This window comes from Amphibalanus amphitrite, unplaced genomic scaffold (genome assembly GCF_019059575.1).
Source record: "Amphibalanus amphitrite isolate SeventyFive unplaced genomic scaffold, NRLGWU_Aamphi_draft 001275F_arrow, whole genome shotgun sequence".
Lineage (NCBI taxonomy): Eukaryota > Metazoa > Arthropoda > Thecostraca > Balanomorpha > Balanidae > Amphibalanus > Amphibalanus amphitrite.
The window spans coordinates 161,876-167,875 of NW_024882768.1; the positions used below are offsets into that span (position 1 = coordinate 161,876).

The 6,000-nt window shown below is 46.8% G+C and overlaps 1 protein-coding gene across 1 annotated transcript in view; it reads right to left on the bottom strand.

Annotated features, from left to right (window-relative positions):
* The window catches only part of LOC122371746 (polycystic kidney disease protein 1-like 3), a 44,381-nt gene extending 39,235 nt beyond the window's left edge, over positions 1 to 5,146 (bottom strand). Inside the window, exon 1 of the mRNA XM_043348396.1 lies at positions 5,061 to 5,146. The gene's annotated coding sequence lies outside the window, so the exon portion shown is untranslated. The remainder of the gene's footprint in view (positions 1 to 5,060) is intronic.
* Between the last annotated feature and the right edge of the window lie 854 nt (positions 5,147 to 6,000).

The window sequence follows — 6,000 nt, forward strand, 5'->3', positions numbered from 1 at the left end:
TCCAAAATTTTGAGTGTATCGAAAAAACGGAATATATGTCAGAGAAGTGGTCTATGTGCACCTACATACCAATTTTTAGAAGAATCGGTTAAAAAATGTGGGAGTTATTCAAAATTTTATGACGTAACGACACACAAAAATTTTGAAAAAAATGATTTTTTTTTGGAAGTTCTAGAACTCGTACGGAAACAAAAACAGCGCCATTCGATTTGCCGTTAAAAACGGCATCATATAGACACCTTTTTAGGCCTTTACAACCAACTTCAAAATTTGACCTCACTTGACCTGACTTTGACCTGACCTCAACCTGAAATTCATCCAGAGGTGGTCCATATCACTTATTGAGTGTGCCTATTGAATTCTATGAGTAAAATGACCCAAAAACATGTGTCGCACATGCCCTTTTCTATATTTTGTTTTTGGTGACCTGACCTGACCTGACCTGACCTTGACCTTGACCTCTGAATGATATTGTATGCAACGAATATTGTCTTGGTAGCCTAAGAACACGTTTTGAGCAATCAATCTCAGTCCATGACTCTATTCTTCGGCAACTACGGTGCAAAGGCCGATACTGTAGACAATTGCAATTTGTACCCTTGACCTGACCTTGACCTTGACCTCAAACTTTAAATTAAGTACATGTTTTTAGTTGTTCGTGATGAGATCTTTCGATTGGCGTTTGAATTTTCCAAATAGGACCATTAGTTCGGGAGATAACAGGGGGGGGGGGGTAAAATTTACCCCCCCCCCCACCCAGCCAGCAATTTTGCTCCGGGCCCAAGCAGGCTCAAGTGTGGATTGCCCGAGATTTTAAGTCGGGCTAAAGTCGGCTAGGGCTTGGGCTAAAGTCGGCGTATGACACAAAAACGCCGACTAAAGCCCATGCTCTGCCGGAGGTATGCCCGCTCTGCGAGCTCCGGACAGCCGTAGTTTAGCCCTAGTTGAGCGACGATTGGCGTTAGCCCGATTTAAGCCCGAGCAGTGAATCCATGTATATAATGGAGGTTACTCTGGGCCCGAGCGGGCTGAACTCCGGCAAGCCCACTCTGTGTGCCCTGTCTATCCCGACTTAAGCCATAGAAGTGAATGGGGTTTATACATTGCAAACTGCTGTGGCTTGCCCCGCGCGTTCGGCTGAAGACCCCAGCCCCGCGCGGGTTAACCCTCGCCGGCACAGGTCATTTTGCGTCCTTCGACGGCACAAGGGGGGGGGGGGGGGTAGTACGAACCAGGGCTGCGGAGTCGATGGATTTCCGGCGACTCCGACTCCGACTCCGACTCCGGCTTTCAAAAACCAGCTCCGACTCCGACTCCGACTCCGGGCAGAATTGTCGACTCCGACCGACTCCAACTCCCGACTCCGACTCCGCAGACCTAGCAGGGCTGCGGAGTCGACAGATTTTCGGTGACTCCGACTCCGACTCCGGCTCGGGTTTCTAAAATCGACTCCGACTCCGACTCCGACTCCGGTCACAACTGTCGACTCCGACCGACTCCGACTCCGACTCCGACTCCGACTCCGCATACCCCCCTCGCGTTTGGCCCCTGATCGAGCTAGATCTTCGCGGAAAACACGAACGTGTTGCCCGTCATAAGAAGAAGCCGATGATACCTAATTTTAAGGTCCAAGGTCATCGGGTGACCTTCCAGGTCAGGCCAATGACCCAAAAATCGGGAAAATCGGGGCCGTAAGAAAGTCGTAAAGCGTGGCTGCTAAGGGGTTCTCCGGGGTGCTGATCACGAATATCGTGTTAGTTTTGATCACAGATGATGTCTTTAAGCATTTAGACCAGGTCGGGTCAGGTCAGGTCAGGTCAACCGGTAGGGGTCGTGACGGGTATTCGTAGTAGGGTAGCCTGGGGCAAGACGCCCCAGATAATTTATTTTGCTACATAAATTTTGTCCCACATCACCTGGAAGGCTAAATTTGTGCTCAATGCGTTCTATGGACATTTTACTTTAAATTGCACCCCTCAAATTCATTCACTTATGATCGGACTCCAAGCTAGGAAGTGATTTGTGAAGCAACTGCAAATGGGGCATTTTGCCCCAACCCCAGGGCAAAACGCCCCACGGCCTGGGGCAAGTAGCCCCATACTTTAGATTAAAGATTTAACATGGTAGTTGGCTAAATCTTATGTGAGAGGTCCGTTAGACCTCTGGAGGCACGGCACTGAAGTTAGCACATTCCATCCTGTCAGGTGTTCAGCTATGACACTGTTGTATGAGCAGGTTTTTCACCTACCTCATATGACCAAATAATAAATTATTGCAATGCAAATGTTAACAAAATACTTCCTTTGCCATCCAGTTGCTGAGAAAAATACACATAAAGGCATAGAAACTTACTGTTCGCCAGCTACCGAACATTAGAAAGTGGGTAGCCCGAACAACACATGAGGTAAAACGCCCCAGGGGCTTTTTGCCCCGCGACCTACTGGGGCGTTTTACCCCATCACGTAGTTCGGTCAGAGAACAACGCCTTGCACTCCAGCAAGACATAATTTAACACGAACCAACCCGGCATGATAAGCGTTAGACAATAGTTGTTCAAAATACATAAAAGTCGTTAACCTGATGTGGACCATAAAAGAACGCCGTGATACATAATCTGACAACAAAACATAAAAATCACTCAAAAAACACATTTTTGGCTATATCTCCCGAACAAGTCATCACAATTTCTTTCCAGTCTGCTCATTATAATGATCATATAGTGCACGTTTTATAGAAGAGATGATGTTTCCCCAGAACTCTGCCAGTTCCGAGAAACATCGGTGAGGCGTTTTACCTCGGCGGGGCGACTTGCCCCGGTCTACCCTACGTGTCAACCGCCTCTGACAGCTTCGTAACATGTTACGAAGGCACCAAAACTACTTCGTAAATGTTCAAATGGTTGCTAAATTCGAAATCAGCTCAAAAAACTAGCCTAGAAACATGTAAACTCGAAAAGTGAACCGAGGTTACCAAAGGTCAATGACCTGACCTGACCTTCAGGTGACCTTGACATCTACCCTTATGCATGGGAGCAACATCAAATCACATGTTTGAAGGTTTGAAGCCACGAAAAGCTTGCAAATGCGCGGCCAATGCGAGCCGACATACGCCGAATCGCGATTCCGGCCAAACATGGTCTCGGAAAGTAGGTCACAGGTCAAAGGTCATTTGGGTCAGGGTCATTAAATTTTCAGGGTTTGTGTAAAATTGATCAATGTGAGGGTGCTGAAAGTTTCGTCGCGATTGGCCGCTTTTTACGCGAGTTATTCGCGAAAAACCTTAGGGGGGTTGCATCAACCCCTGTGCCGGCGAGGGTTAACCAATGACCTGAGGTCAAATCTGAAAACATTGTTCAGAAAGGTCTGTAAAGGGGCTATCGAATGCGCTTTTTCGCGGCGCTGTAGCTCTATTGGTTCCCGAGTTAGCCATTGGCAGTTTCCAAAAATGTTGAAATGGACTACCTACATTTGATCTTTGATGACCTCTAGTGACCTGACCTTTGACCTGACCCAAAAATGACCGAAGTATTTCCGTCATTATGTTGACGCTCCTGAATGCCGCTTACCGCGTGTCGCTACGTGGCCCGCCCAGGAGCCGAGTTAGACGGGGGAGGGGGGGGGGGGGGTGTGCTGTTCAGACCCCCCCCCCCCCCGGCCCGGTGCGGAAGTCGCGAAGCACCTTGCGGGTTAACTTTAATTGACCTTTAGATAGTAAACTGTTCAAAAGGACCGTTTATTATACAGTTTATTGAAGTGTTTATGGCAATTGTGCATGTAAAATTTTCTCCAAGGCTTGCATATCATTTTTACGAGCATCGTGCTTCTCGTGTCAAAACGTATCTATTCAATCAAAATTTGGTCTCAAACGTCAAATTGAAAAAAAAAATGACCAAAGTCAGGGTCAAGACCTAAACGGAAAACACATGTCGCCTATGAATCAGTCGCATTGTCGGGCAACACATTCAAGATGTTTTTTTATATTTTAATATTTACGATATATTTATTTTTACGGTATTTTACGATAGCTTCCGAATTCTTAAGATTCAGTAAATTTCCCCCAGCAATTTGACATTTTCTGTATCCCTGCTGATGACATCAAAGGTCAATTTTACTACAGAGACCCTTGCACGGCTAATTTCGATGCTACACACACACGTAAACTTCAAGCAGCTACCAAAAATAGAGTTTTAGAGGAAAGGGCAGAAGAGCTAAGACAGCTACTCCTCCAGAGGTCAAACAAGGGTTCCTTTAGGCAACCTCCCGAAGGCCAGACGAAACGAGAAAGGCCCTGCGTCGCACTGGGCTCGCCAGACCGCTGCGTCAGCTAGCGGCTACGTTACGAACCACCATCTATGGATAGGTGACGCCACATGCCGGTCAGATTGTTCGCCAGATCGCAGTAAGATTTTAAAATCAAACTGTTTTGGGTGAAATTTTCAACTGTCATATCCAACTGTCCAATGTGGCGCCAGCCGGTCACCTATGGGGCCAGCTCAAAGACATCAAAGCAGTAGTCTGGTTTTTAGTTAAGTTCGTCATACCTCGATAGTCGCAATAGCTGCGGTTTCGGTACAGTCGGGTTTGTCAATTTTAGTTGCGTAAAAAATAAACTTTGGCGTTTGGGAAGGGAAAACTTGGGCGTTGACAATGTTCATTGTTCACCTTAGAGCAAAGGTTAGGCCAAAGTCACTCAGGTCAAAAAGCTGATCGAGTGCGTTATTGCATCATAGCAGTTGATTCACTTGATTCGGCTGTTCACGCCCAGTTTATTTGTGCTTTTCTTGACCGGCTAGGCACCAACTCAATTTGGTCGGACGTTTTTAACGACAGACTCAGAAAACCAAGGCACAAACGACATAAGTGGCGTCATAAATGGTGTCACGCAAAGTCAATAAACAAAACCTAAGCTATGGACTATGCAATAATGCAAGGATATAACAAATAACGATTCCGTGTGCTTCAGATAATACGATGATTATTTCCGGCGTAAAATAACAGTTTCCACATCTCCCTAGTTGACTTTAAGGGCACCTAACAGTGCAATCTGGTGACCGAACTTACCTCAGCGGCTTAACCGTGTAAAAAACAATTTGCAAGTTATAATGACTCGAGAGCTTACTTTTAATTACATTCGTATCAATGTGGCAAGATTTCCTGTCAGTGAAGAGTTCCCGAATTAGCGACGGTTTCGAAGCGTGCGATAAAACTGTCAGGGGAAGCTACACCAAACTCTCGGATATAAGGTCACAAAAAACCTCACGAGTCACGTGGGCGAAGGGGCGTAAAAATTCAAAACTAAAACAGCTCCAGGAGGCACGACATGGGCTCTCTCTTTCACCCTCTCTCCTCCCTCTCTCTCTCTCTCTCTCTCTCTCTCTCTCTCTCTCTCTCTCTTTCTAGTTTCTATCCCTCCCTCACGCACTCTGCCAAGTGCTTGGCTTGAGTAAGCCCCTCTATCTGTGCGTGCATGACTAGGGCTTTCAATGAAGTACAGCTTGTAAAATGTGCGCTCATAAACCGAGTGTTGCCAGGGGCCTCAGGCGGTGCTCTTGCAAACCCTGTACCGCTACGTGGCCGGTGCCTATCCTCATTCCTCGGCGTTCATTTGCATGGCAGGAGCTGCAGCACAGTGCCAGGTCCGGGGTCCTACTCATGGGTCCCACTCCCATCTATCCGTCTGCAGCCACACTGACGTCACCGACAAAGGCAGAGGGCAGGATGAAAATTAATCAGGAGTTTCACGTTCACGCGGAATGACCGTGACTGGAAACCTCCGCGGGCCTGAATGCCTACTTCGGCGCTGGACAAAATGTATGCCTGCATGGAACATTTGGGCACATGCGATGAAATGGCTAACCGTACTATGTACTGAGTACTGATATTCATTTTACAGAGCACCAATAGAAAAAAAATGCAATGCCTAGAAATGTTTCACCGTTTCGCATATTCATAACGCGAGAAACAAAGAATGCAGCTTATCACTAGAGATACATAATACTGG